Source organism: Mirounga angustirostris, unplaced genomic scaffold (assembly GCF_029215605.1).
Source record: "Mirounga angustirostris isolate CCGP_5_RB_7025 unplaced genomic scaffold, mMirAng1.0.hap1 SCAF_9, whole genome shotgun sequence".
Classification (NCBI taxonomy): Eukaryota; Metazoa; Chordata; class Mammalia; order Carnivora; family Phocidae; genus Mirounga; species Mirounga angustirostris.
In genome coordinates, this window is record NW_026991717.1 from 89244 (window position 1) to 103603 (window position 14360).

General features: G+C 51.0%; 1 pseudogene; it reads right to left on the reverse strand.

Moving 5' to 3' along the window:
• LOC135361503 (TBC1 domain family member 22A-like) overlaps nucleotides 1-14360 on the reverse strand; it is a 126643-nt pseudogene that overhangs the window by 26199 nt on the left and 86084 nt on the right.

The following is a 14360-nucleotide window of genomic DNA, read 5'->3' on the forward strand; positions in this document are numbered from 1 at the left end:
CTAGGCCTGTGCCGCCTGCCTGCGGGGCACAAGGGGGGGTGCGCGGGGGAGGCGGGGCCGGCCAGCCCGGGAGTCAGGACTTTCTTCCTACAAGGTTGCTGGAGGACCAGGTCAGGAAACAGAGGCTCCCCAGAACTGGGACACGGGGGACATCAGCAATTCAGCGTTGCCCTCCAAATTCAAGTGTCCCCCCAAAGCACCCTGATCGGGGCTGTGTTCTCCAGCTCTGCGCACGGCCAGAACAAGGCTGGCAACACACACACACACACACACACACACACACACACACACAGGCTTTCTGGACGAAGCGACAGGACCCCCTCCACTTCCTGCAGGCCTGTCTGCGGCCACCCTTCGGCAGCACTGTGCTGAGGACAGAGACCACGCCCGGGCCTGGGAGTCCACTCGGACTTCTTCAGGGGCTCGCAGCCCCCAGCACGTCATCTGCCAGAGGTCCAGGGGGTTCAGTGACCGCAGCAGGACAGGTGCAAGCAAGGCTGCTCCCACGGGGCGGCTGGAGGGAGAGGCGTGCGGAGCCAGGGGAGAGAGCCGTCACGGCGCGCTAACTCAAGGTTAAGTAATGTGCTGTCGGTTTAAGTAGCAATATCACCTGCCAAGGGACAATAAAGACAGGATGCGCCGCGTGTAAGGACAAGTTTAGTGAAAACACAGGATGTGGGGAAATGGCTGAAACAATGAATACACATTGGGTCTTACTAGCCGTTAAAGTTCTGTTAACATTCCTGATGTGCTTGTCTAAAGAGTCGGAATTCATTAAGAGTAGTTCGAACTTGAAACTCTTCCCAAAGTATCTTTTCTACGAACCAGCTTACACTCAGGAACAGTAATAAAAGAGTTGTTACTATCTGTCACCACCGGGGCTGAAAAAATGCAAACGTGGCAGGCATTCCCAGCTCATTCGCTCGCCAGACATCAGACGCCTGAGCACCAAGAAAGGTTTCTCCTAAAAAACCTCAAAGGACATCCCTGCACAGAAGGCTCCCGGGAGGGCTCGAGAGGTCCCCGTCTTCACTCTGCAAACATGCCATGCACTCATGGGTCCCCAAGGCAGGACCCGGCCAGCACCGCGGGGCGCTCCAGTTGCTGAACCACTCTGTGGTCTAAAACACGAAAGACACTAAACCCAAGAAGGCCACTGTGCCCATGAGGACTTACAAAAATCTGATTTCAGAAATCTGAAAACACTCTACCATATGCATGACCCACACACAGCACACAAAGCACCATGGAGATCATTTCTGTGCAAGGAACAACACCATCCACAGTTCTGCTGGGAGGACTAGGGGGCTCGCATCCCTGGAAACCCAGGAGCAATGTGGCCCAGAAAGAAGTGACCACAGCACAAGCTTTTGCAACTTGATCCAAGGAACACCAGCCCCATATGAATTCTAACACCTGATGAATGACACCAAGTAAGAGCCCGTAACAGATCTAACATGTGCACTAAAAGGCAGCCACCTACCCCACAGAATAGCCGCCGGACATACCAAGACGGCCCCTGATGATTTGTCACGATGTTAATTAATAACGTAGAGCTCTCTTAAAGCAAACAATGAGGCCGAGTGTGGTGTGGGAATTACCTGACACTCACCTCCTTCAAACATGGCAATTTACGCCCCACGTTCTGCACTCGAGACAAGTGTTTAATAGGTTAGCAAAGGCACAGATGTCTCACTACACTCAAAACACTTTCAAACAGAACAGCGCAGTGTCACTATTACCAGACCAAAGATTCAACACAACAACCACAGCTACACGTCCAAGCGCTGTGAAGAAACGGGCTGGTCAGAAAAAAGCATTTTTCAAATTCAGGAGCGACCAGACTTCCCTTCTGGCGGTGCGGCTCACCAGATGGCCGCTGACCTGCTCCCGCCAGGCCCTGGAACAATCCACCCCCAACAACCAGACTTACTTCCAGAAGATACAGTCCCTCAATCCACCACGTTAAGAGAATAAGGGCGCAAAAATATTCTCGTATCAGATGACGGGGGAAGGACTTGTTAGACCTCAACAACCATTTATGACTTCAACACCACGAGCAAGGCAGCACCCCTCACATGACAAACAGCATCTGTAAGGCTTAGAGTAACTACCCTAAGTCAGTGTAATGTGAACAGGCCTCCCGTTACGATCAGGACCGACACCGGGATGCCTGCTTCCCCCACTGTCCTCAGCATTGTGGCAGGAGTTTTCACCAGCAAAACAAAACAAATAGAAAAGAAAAAGAAACTGCCATTATCCACAAGTAATATGATTACCTTCTCTAAAACCTCAACCACATCCACACACAAAACATGAGAACTGATGAAAGAAGTTAGTAAAATGTGCCAGATAGAAGATTCACTAACAAAAGTCAACAGCCTTTCTAGAGAGTATCCAAAGAAGGCAAGAAAGAAAACATTGTTTAAAAATAAAAGATCCAGGGCGCCTGGGTGGCTCAGTCATTAAGCGTCTGCCTTTGGCTCAGGTCATGATCCCAGGGTCCCGATGTGGGCATCGAGCTCCCTGCTCCGCGGGAAGCCTGCTTCTCCCTCTCACGCTCTCCCTGCTTGTGTTCCCTCTCTCGCTGTGTCTCTCTCTGTCAATTAAATAAATAAAATCTTTAAAAATAAATAAATAAAAATAAAAGATCCAGAGAACTAAAGAAATGCAAAAACCAAATGTGAATTCTCTCCAACTGATGGGCAGATTCAATGTGATTTCTAGGATTTTCATGAAACTAACGAGCTGATTTTACATTTTCTCGAATGGCCCAGAATGAGGCACGGGCAGCCTGGCCTGCAGGACGGCAAAAGCACAGAAGCAAGAAAAGGAAGCCAGCAGAGGGACAAACGGACAGACAGACCAGCAGAATGGATGACAACCCACACGGAGCCCACATACGTATGGAATCCTGATTTAAGACCGAGCCGATCCATGGGTGGGGGCACAACTGCTTATCCACGTGGGGAACGTGTTCAGAAATCAGACTGCCACATCAAACTCCACGCACATAAAGTCCATTCCAAACAGATTATGGCTCTAAACCTAAAGGACAGAACTTTAAAACTCTTGGAAGAAAGATTCAGACTTCTTTGAAATCATGAGGTTAAACAGAATGTCTTAAGATGCAAAAAGGCGGGGCACCTGCGTGACACAGTCGGTTAAGTGTCCGCCTCCCAGTTTAGGCTCAGGTCATGATCTCAGGGTTGTGAGATCAAGCCCTGTGTCAGGACCCATGCTCAGCACAGAGTTTGCTTGAGTTTCTCTCTCCCCCTCCCTCTTCCCCCCACAAATGCGCGCATGTACGCTCTCTCTCTCACTCAAATAAATAAATCTTTAAAAAATAAAAACAGATGGGGCACCTGGGTGGCTCAGATGGTTAAGCGTCTGCCTTCAGCTCAGGTCATGATCCCAGAGTCCTGGGATCGAGTCCCGCATCGGGCTCTTTGCTCCTTGGGAGCCTGTTTCTCCCTCTGCCTCTCTCTCTGTCTCTCATAAATAAATAAATAAAATCTTAAAAAAAAAAAAAAAAAAAAGAGGAAAAATTTTAAATAAATAAATAAAAAATAAAAACAGATGCAAAAAGGCATAATCATAAAGGTGAAGACCAGGGAACTGGCTATAGTAAATTGAATGTCTACTCACCATCAGGGTGAAGAACAACCCACTACCGGAAGGGAGATGCATGTATCCATATGCATCCAAAACAGAATTAGCACCCTCAACAGATTGGCAACTCCTTTAAATCAACAGAACAAGTTAACAAACACCACAACAGAAATGTGGAACAAAAGCATTTCACAAGAGAAGAAACACAAATGGCCAAGAAACCTATGAAAAAATACTTGACTTCATGTGCACTTAAGGGAGTGAAAGTCAAAAGCACAGCAGGCCACCACCTCATGTCCACAGTCAGGGCAGGGGGCTCGGCCTGACAATCCCAAGTGCAGGTGAAGGACAGCGCTGGGCACTCTCCCCAAGACCTCCACCCAGTGTCAGCTGTGCACACTGCGCCAGCCCCCAGGACCCCTCCCCGTACACACCCCAGAGGCACTCTCTACGCGCACACTGGGCTCACACAGGAACGTGCACAGCGACGTCCTGAGAAAACACACAGGAGTGAAAATGGCCAGAATGCCCAAGCGGCGTGAGAACGGAGGGATCAACACACACAGCAAGCAGCAGAGAACTATGCGGCACCGAAAAATGAACGCCACCCACAGGCACCAACACATAACCCTGAAAACCAAATGCTGTGACATAAAGAGCAACAACAGATATATTTAGAATGATCCCATTACAAAATAGAAACTAAAAAGGGTAAAAAAATATATATATGCATATAAACACATGATAAAACCAGACAGCAAAGCAAGAGAATGGTCAACCAAAATTCAAGAGAATGGTCACCTGCTGGGAGACAGGGAGGTGTTTGGGGAGGGCCAGAGAGGGGCCTTCACAGACACTAGCTCTTGTTCTTTCTTCAGCTAACAGTGGGCATCTGTAAGTTAATGCTTACTCGTGTCTTTGAATTTGAACATATATGTTATAGAAATCCTTCTGCTCTGATATGTTTTGCCATAAAAACAGAGACAGAAAAGGAAAGATCTATGGATCAGAGTCCTGATATATATACCAGGAGAGTTTAGCGAACTGATTATATAACAAATAAGTACTTCAGGGCCTCTCACAAACGCATCCACACCTCTGTGGAGGGAATGGCTCAATTATGACCCAAAGGAAGAGACGAGGAGGAAGAAGCCGCAGAAAGGGGAGCACTGAACACGCCCAACACCTGCAGGACCCTCCAGCATCACCTCTCCTGTGGGAGGACCTGCAGAATACCCACACGGGAGGAGTGTGTGATTTAATGTGGCATCATTCAGCCACCGTGCCACACGCCAGGCACCACCGCAGGGACCGCAGGAGGAAGGGGTCCCGGGCCCCGTTCTCACAGTCTGATGAGACCGAGCCAGGAGCTCAGCCACGGCCAGAATCCTGGCAGACAGCTCACAGATTCGCTGAGTTGACCCAACAGACCCCTGCCAGGCAGCCGGGATGGAAGACACCAGCGTGCAGGCTGCTGCGCCTCCGAGCGAGGTCACATGGGACAGAGACTCTGAATGGGCTGCAGCAGGAAACACGGGCACTGCCGGGCCCACCGTGGCAGGAGCAGGTGGGGCTGACCTGGCCGGCTCAGGCCTGGGTCTAGGGGTCAGCCACGCAGAGCAGGCTGCTGAGGAGTCCTCCATGGGCAAATGCCAGGAACCCACTTGGATGTGGCCCCAGATCGTTGGTGGCCAACCCCAGAGCCTCCAGAAGCGGTCTTCCTCCGGCTACTACCGGCCCGGCCGTGGGCAGGGGGCAGAGCCCACGCGTCTCCATACAAGAGCACAGGAAGTGCACGGCCGCGGGCAGGAGCCCACTCTGAACGTCCCCTGTGCTCCGCTTCTATGTGCCTCCTAGAAAATGTCCATCCTTCAGGGCCATGGAAAACTCATCACCCTAATTCTAAAAACTGCACATAAATAATGTGGCTTAAAAAGCCTGCATGTTTCATTATCCTCTGTGTCTGTTTAAATGTAATGAGACATCACTTCTGCATGGCTAATTGGAAAAAGCATCTCATTTCCCTAATTTGTGAAACTGCTCTAAGAAGCAGATAACCAGAGGGCAGAAAATGTAATAACCACGGAGGCAAAGTCACTCAGTAGATGATGAACTTCTCAGGAGAAAAGGCCCAGCAGCGATATTTGAATATGGTTCTTGTAATAAACTCACTGCACCCACCATAGTAGCCACAGGGCCACCGGTCTGAATTCGTATTTTTTTAATGTAACAAATCTAGTTTGTTCAATACTGAGCAAAAGATTAAAAAAAAAATCAAAAAAACAGGGAGCCAGAAAGTTATGAATTTTACTTTCAGACAACAACATTGGATAAAAACATTATCAATTTCAGCAAAATCTCCTAAATCCCATGAGGTTCCAGGAGATGCTCCAGGCACCCAGGACACAGCCAGGGCCCAGCCCGGCCCTCAGGAGCGGACAAACAGGAAGAGGGAGTCGTGTCATAAACAAAAAGTCACACACAATCCCACAGGAAGCGCCGCAAGAGGGTCATCAGGGACTGTGCCTCTGACAAGACCACCTTCCAGTAAGATCTGAAGGCCCAGAGGGAACCAGACACTCACTCGTCACAGGTGAGAGAAAGAGGCATCTGGTCAGCTGTTCATCGACAAGTAGCTGTGAATAGCGGCTCCGGGACACATGCTGCCTCAGGCACTGGAGCTAGAAGGTCTGCTGTCCTCCTGGGACCCATTCAACCTGGGGGGGGGCGGTAACCTCCTGACAAAGGCCACGGGCTCCCACTGAGCCTCTGCTTCCGGGCTGGGAGCGCCTGGGCGATGGCCATCCGGCCCTACACCATCCACTCTGCTCATTTCAAGACCTTCCTATCAGCAGTTAAACAAGTCCCAAGGCCTCCAAATCTAGCTGAGCTTCCATAAAATAGGGATTTCCAGGGTGAGCTAGCCCCAAGCAAAAGGTCTGAAAAGCAATTCAATAGTGAGCAAAAATGGAACAGGCACATCATCAAAGATCTACACATGGCAAATCAGCATCTGTAAAAATGCTCAACATCATGAGTCATCAGGGAACTGCAAATTATAACCCCATAGATACATTACACACCCGCTCAAAACTGGCAGGAATTAAAAAGGCTGGCAATACCGAGTACTGACAAGGATATGGAGCAAGACTCTCACGCCCTGCTGGTGCGAGTGCAGACTGGGACAGCCACTGTGGAAACTAGGTTGTCAGTTTCTCATGAAGCAGATGCACATTCACGTCCCGTACAACCACCCTTCTGCCATGTACTCAGCACAGAGGGGACACAGGGGCCTTCGCTAGCACTCTGCAAGGTTTACAGCAAATCTGCGATGACCCCACTTGGGAAGAGCCCGAGTACTCATCGAGTACTGGCCAATGGGTAACCACACTGAGGTATACACCCAGACAACAGAGTCCCACTTAGCAGTGACATGTGACAATGCGAACGAGTGTCTGAGCACCAAGAGAGGCCACTCAGGCAAGGCTGCAATTCGTGTGATTCCATTTGTAGGACATTCTTAAAAAGTAAACCTCGAGAGCCTGAAAGTGGATGAGTACTTCACAGGGGCACGGGGTGGGGACGGGAGGCTGACAGCAAAGGGAACTTTTCAGGGTGATGGAAATGTTCTAGATCATGATTCAGGTGGTTGTCATATTGCTACATACAGGTATCAAACCAATCTAATTGCACACTTCAAAGAGGTGAATTTTATTTTATGTCCGCTAGACCTCAGTGAAGCCACAGGAGGAAGAGGACGGGGGGAGGTGGAGAAGGACCACCAAAGCAGAACCAGACCTCGCCTGCTGAGTGAATCAGGGAACGTGGGGACGGTTGGGGGGAAATGCCGAAACCCTTCTTCCCGAGCAGTCAGAAGCCCCAGCCTTCGGGGAGGCACACAGACCAGCTACAATCGGAGTGACATTTTCCCGCTTCCATACACCAAGGAGAAGCCATGACTCCGTTCTGGCCGCGGGATGTGAGAAGCACTGCGAGCAACTTCTACAAAACAGGTGGAAAGGGAGGGGCACGTCCTTCTGTGCGTGTTGTCCTTCATGCTGCTCAAAGACAAACGTGATGCAGAGAGCTAGACAGAGCGGCCAGCGGGGACCATGAGGGGGAGGCCAAGCACAGAGGAGCAGCCACCCCACGGCCAGCAAGCCCGTGCCTGAGACAGGAACACCCTTCTGTGCGGTCAGGCCACCAACTGACTGTTGTAGAAACCCCTGAGCCAAGCCTCCATAACGTCAGAAACTAGAACCGGGTCTGCCTACCGCCGATCACAAGGCCATACTTTTCCTAAAGCCCCTTGCTTATCATCTCACTCCCTGCACACCCAGAGCTGGGCCCAAATGGCCCTCTCCTGCATGTGGCAGCCTGCCTGAGCCCCACGTCCTCCCGGGGAGCCCAGCAGCCCGTTGGGTAGCACTGCCCTGCTGAGCGGGGGCCTAGGCAGGGTCTGCAGCTCCAGGGGATGCACACGAGCCCAGAGCAAGAAACTGTTTAACAGAGAGACCGGTTGCCAGGGAAGAGGTGCCTCAAAACAATGGGACCAAGGTCCCAGGACGTCAGAGACAAGTAGACCAATCAACACCAACTGTGGCTGTGAGCTCAGCTCTGCAAGGAAGGTGTCAAGTGTTGGGAAAAATATAAAAATGAAATAAACCAAAGGTCTATGGCTGACTCCACCTTCCATTAAATAAGTAAAAAAGAGATAACAACATCTTATCTCTTGTTTCCCAGATACAGTGAGTACAACTGCTGAAGAAGACAATCAAAAAGAAGTGTCTCAAAATGAATACTTCTGTGGAAGACTAATTTTCTCCTTTTGTGTTCTATAATCTAGAAGTATTTTTGCTTTCGTCATCCAGGATTTTTGTTCAACAAACTTACCAAACATACAAGAGACAGCAAAGTTTGAAAGTGCATTTAGGGGAGCAATCAAGATGCAAAGAAAATACTTCAAACGGTAAAAAAAAAAAAAATCCATTTTAAAGAGATACTGTTTATAATAGCAACAAAAAATATGATAATTAAGAATGAATCTAATAAAACACACACAAGACCTTTTATGGAGCCCATTCTAAAACTACACTGAAACGGCCTAGAACATGGAGAATCCACACATTGGTGACAAGGGAGACTGGGATTCACGAAGATGTCCATCCTCCCAAACTGGTCTCCAGACTCTGTGCAGCTCCCACCACACGACCAGCAGACAGTAAACACCAACGGGGCACAGAGAAGCTGGGGCCATCTGACCGTGAGGCTCAGGTGGGCGTGCGAGGGCCTGAGGCCTACCAGCGAAGGGGGGGCTAGGGCTCCGCCCGCGGGGCCACTCAGGACACAGCTGGACTCACTGGCCGGTGTGGTGTTGAGGGAAGACACCTTGAGTCCTGGGCCAAAACAGAGACCACGGAAACACGTGTACAAGTGTGAGGACGAACACCAGAAGGGAGGCTGCGAACACGGGCAGACGAGGTGGAGGCCACGCACGAGGCCGGGCCCGGCAGGTCCCTTCATGGGCAAGTTCCCTGGAGTCCTACCTCACATCATGCACAGCAGGCACTGACAGATGCACGGAACATCTGAAGAGATGGAGAAGCTCGACCGCATGGAAACAAGGAACTTCTGGTCCCCAAAAGCCGCCAAGAAGGACGTGAGAAGCAGCCACGGCGTGGAAGAGGCCGCGTGTGTCCCGCGAAATGACAAAGATTTAGAATCCTTAACATACAAAGACCAGCAGCCGATAAAAAATTAGATCAGCAACCCAAAAGAAAAATGGGCAAAAGACAGAAACAAGCATCTCACAGAGGAGGGAAGACAGGAACCCATAAATCCAGGAAGAGGTGCTCGCTGCCACCTGGAACAAGAGACACGCAGACGAAGGCCACCACAAGAATGCCCGCCAGAGGGATACGAAGTGGGAAGTCCTGGCAGGGATGTGGAGCACGGCACTCACACTCCGCAAGCGAGCTCTCGAGGAGCACAGCCCACCTGGGAGCAGCGGACACCATCCTGCGGGTTCAGGAGGCTCACACCCCAGCACACAACTAGTTCACGTCTACAGCAGTGCCCCAGAGAAACTCCTGCCCATGGGCACCTGCGAGAAAGCGCCTGAAGGTCCCGAGCACAGAACATGAGACCCCACCCAAATATCCGGCAACGGGAAAAAGGCCGCAGAGAGCGCGCGATATTTAAATGATGGATTGTTACACAACTGGACACAAGATTGGATGAATCTGAGAAAATAACACGGAAGAAAACCACAAGCTGCAGATGGACAAGGCTACTGGAGGAAGGATGCGGCCCCCACTGCTTCCTGGAGAGGGACTGACCACAACACCACACGACACGCGCTGAGGTCGTGGGGAATCACAGAGTCAGGAGGTTGGTCACGTCCTGGGGGCCCTTTGAGAGCAGTGTGAGAACTGGGAGCAGCTCCAACACGATGGGTCCAACGCGAGTGGGGTTCCCGGTCCTCAGTGGGGATGGACACGAGGGTACGCTCTATCTGCACACGCCCGTATCCTTTATATGCCTCAATATTACACACAAAATATTTTAAGAACAATCTGCGATTCTTGTCCGGGACTATGTTCACAAGGGCTACCCCCAAACCTGTGGTGGTTAAGCACCCCAACTGCACCAACCATCTCACTAGTTCCGTGGGAACCCGCCACCCCGACGGAGGAAACACCCTCCCCACAGGCATTTCCAGATACCCGGCTCTTACCTCTGTCACTTTGGGTTGAAGTATTAATGCTTCTGGACTCATTCGAGGGATGTCTATATGGATCTGGAGATGCAGGAGAAAGATGTATTACTTTACAAGATGACAAATGTCATTATAAGCATGTGCTTAAAATAGCAACCCTGAACAACAGCAATGAATTTACTCTGGACTCTAAGCTGCTCCCACTCTGAAAACACGAATTCCTTACGTCACCGAGTTCGGCTCCAGAGGAGTTGGCCAGTTCTACCTGAATGGGGCTCCCTAAGTCCCAGCGTGAAGGCTTGCCTGACACTTCCCGACCAAACAGTTGCTGCTGCGTGATTAGGAAGAGAGCGGCCCTCAGCTCTTCAGCAACATAATCCATAGCAATTAGTAAACATCGATTTCCAGGCTCGGACACGGGGAGCACTTCAGGGGCATCGATAGTGTACAAGTTCTCGGCGGTGACAGCTTCTTCGTGGCACCCAGGCCACATTCTTCACTTCACAGAGTCCGTGGGGATCCAGGGCACTTCTCAAAGGAAGCACTTGAAAACCTCTGCTGGTGTTAGCTGATCCCTACTTGGCCCCTGACTGACCTGAGTCATCACGAAGGCCCCCACTCTGCCAGGAAAACACCTGCCGTTCAAGCAGCAACCGAGTAAGAGCGTTCAGGCCTTGAGCCGGCATCACAGGCTGGCTCCCAATATCCCACACGAATATCTCCCACTGGCCAACAAGGTCACCATCCCCATCACCCAGGGAAAGGTCTGCTGAAGGAAGACGTGCACATTTTAATGCCAAGAGGGAGTCTACGATTCAGGTCCATCCCCGTCTTCGTACGTGACCACAAGGATCCTACTATCCACAGGACCAGGACAGTGTCCTCACTCTGCCTTATTAGTGCTGCAGCCTTGGCTACAGCACTCAGGCCCTGCGGCTCGGCGTCCTTGTCTAGAAGGTGCCTGCCATACCCCAAAGGGTGACTGGTGAAGAGAGCACAAGGTGGATCGACAGCCTAGGGACCCCCGCCAACCACACCGTTCTGCAGCGTGGGGGCTGCTTCCCCACTGACGGGCTCCTGCCTGGGGCTCTTCCCTCAGGGGAGAACCCGGAAACCAGCAGCCCCTCAGCAGCACCCAGCCAGGGGAGAGAACCGGGAGGGAGTTGGGGGCCAGTGGACTCAGCATTCGGGGAGCACAGTCCATGGGCAGCAATGAAGGACAATGGGAAGGAAAATGAGAGGTAAGGAGCCAGACAAGAGCAACACAGGAAACGATGAGCCCCAAGCCCTCTGAGCAACCCGGGGAAGATTGAGGAAGCGGAGACATGCGTGCGACCCGATGTGCGAAGGAGGCCTGCGGGCAGCGGGGCTGGGAGGGAGGGGTGAACCATCCAGCCTAGGGGGCCCGAGGATTCCAGCCCGACGCACCCCCTGCACCAGGGCATCCTCGAGGGCCACCCTGAGAACACTGCCCTCATGCCATCGTACTCAGGCACACGTCTGCCCCCCGTTACACAAGAGTTGCCCGTCATGTGCTTTCTGAGTGGCCAGGACAGCAGGCACCGTAACTCCGCCCACCGTGGTCTGTGCCAACAGGAGGAGGAGGTCCAACCTGAGAGGGGGCGCTGCACAAGGCTGGGCACAAGGGGCTCTGTGGACCCCTCCAGGCCACCTGCTCCCCACGTACAGGGCTGAGATGTAGGGGAGGCCCAGACGGCTGCAGAACTCCTCCCTCCTAGGGAGGACACACCGGATGAATCTCGAATCTGACCGACTCGGTGTGCTCTGGGCATGACGTCTTCCACCAGACACTAAGCACACGGACAGAGGACACAGAGGGATGTAAAAGCAGGCCGCGGCCCCGCGCTCCTGCCACCTCCTGGCAGTGTGGGAGGGCAGGGCAACCACCAGGGGCAGGCAGCAGGGAGACAGCAGGTGCCCGAGCCCCAGACCAGCCCAGGCTCTGCCTGGACAGAACAGCGTGTCGGAGACAGGAGCCGCAAAGACAGGACGGGGTCCACCTCCAGCAGGCGGGTCTGCAGAGCCAGCAAGCCAACCAAACTGCCACAGGCTGCGTTGTTCTCAGCTATATTAATGTAGACACATTCTGGGAGTTTGCAATAATATGGAAGCTTTTTATTACCCATCATAGTAACTGAATAAAGATGCATGTAACCCATTTTTTATTAACTTTCCCTTATGAAATTCATAATAGAACACAGCTTGGTAACTCTTATAGATAGATGCTGGTATCATCCTTTGGAAGTCTTTCTCTTGAATGAAAATTCATGAGGAACATATTCAAAACAATGCCAAATTGGCCCATTCCCTAAAATTAGTGAAGTGTAAAGAAAAACCGGGTAACCTAATATTTCCCTAACCAAATCCAAATGCAATCTCTCTCAAATCAGTTTCTCGTGCCCTCGGAGCCACTGAGGCAAGGCTGAGGATGAGCCAGAGGCAAAGGGCCCCGAGGCAGAGGGGCCCCGCCCCAGGAGGCAACAGAAGTGAGTTCCTGCCCTCTTCTGGGTCCTCACTCTCAAGCATGACAATCCTCCACGCTCCACTGTACCCCATCTATGAGGAAGATATTCCCCCAGAATCCATTAACCTTAAAGAACCTCCGGTTATCAGTCAGAGGGAAGACCTGTCTTTGGAGCTTTCTAACAGATCTATACCGAAATGACAGAGAGATGTGGACAGCCCACATATGAGGCAGAAAAATTCGGCAAGGCTCCTTCACCTCGAAGAAGGATTTCCAAAAGGAAATATTCAGTACTGACAAGTCTCAGGAAAGTCAGAAGTTGATTTCAGAAACAGGAGGCAGGGCTACCAGTTAAGAACGAACTTTTTATTTAAATGCAGCACAAAAATAAGAGAATGAATGAATGCAGCACAAACCATTCTGAATTCTCACATATTACAAAGACAGTGAGAATTACAAAGCCCCCCAAAAGCTATTCTAATAGCAAATTCTGAATGTATTGTGAACTGTAAATCAATTTTAAGTACTTTTCCCATTATAGACACCGTCTGTCAATGGACTGTTCAAGAAGCCGTAATGATACCCATTTTGAATTAAAGTGAACAGCACAAACGATCAAGTGGCCACACGTGTTGCTATGGACTGAGCTGTGTGCCCCCAAATCCAGCTGACGAGCACAGCTCTTGTCCATCCAAATCCCGTCCCCCAGTGCCCCAGGGGGCCCTGCTCCCATGAAGCCCACAGAGACTCTCCTCTGATCGACCCAGCAGCAAATGCCTGCTCCCGAGCCTTCAGGTCAGACAGCAGCTCACTGAGCCAAAATGTGCCCCCCGCTCCTGAGCCAGGTCTCGGGGTCCTGGCAAGGGATCTTAGGCTTCCGTTTTGTAACTCCAATTAAAAAAACCCTTTTCACTTTCACAGAAGGAGCAGGAGATAAGCATACTATCATTATGGCTATAACAATACTATTACTAGAAGCATACTGTTATTTATTCTCAAGCTTATTTATTAGAAAACACTAATCTCTCACCCAGTTTGGGACACGCTAGAGAGAACACTCCCTCCTACCAATCATCACCAAGTTAAAGTTCTTCACATAACATGAAACGGGAGAGGAGCTCACCTGCCTGTAGGTGTCCTGGTGAACATCATCATTCCGAGAGTCGTAATAGTGCTCAATAAAAGCAAAATATTCTTTCTGCTTTCTCTGGAGAGTGGCTGGTCTTCGGTCCACATTGGCAGGAAGGTAACCCTGTGTGAGAAAAAGAACAAAAACAAAAAGTGTATGTGGTTAATGCTAGATTCACCATTCTGAAATGGGATTCTGAAACTGGATGCGGGGGAGCATAATGCGTTGTGAAAACAGAAACAGACATCAAGGAAATCAGCTGGCTGGCCTCTGAGGCTCAGACACGCCACAAGGGACTCACGGCCACAGGGTGGGAGTAAGACCGGAGCCTCTGGCAGGCTGGTCCTTCGAGCTCTTCCAGAGCAGGACTGAGAGGAGCCCCCAGCTCTCTAAATGCCTCGTGTGCCTCAGAGGAT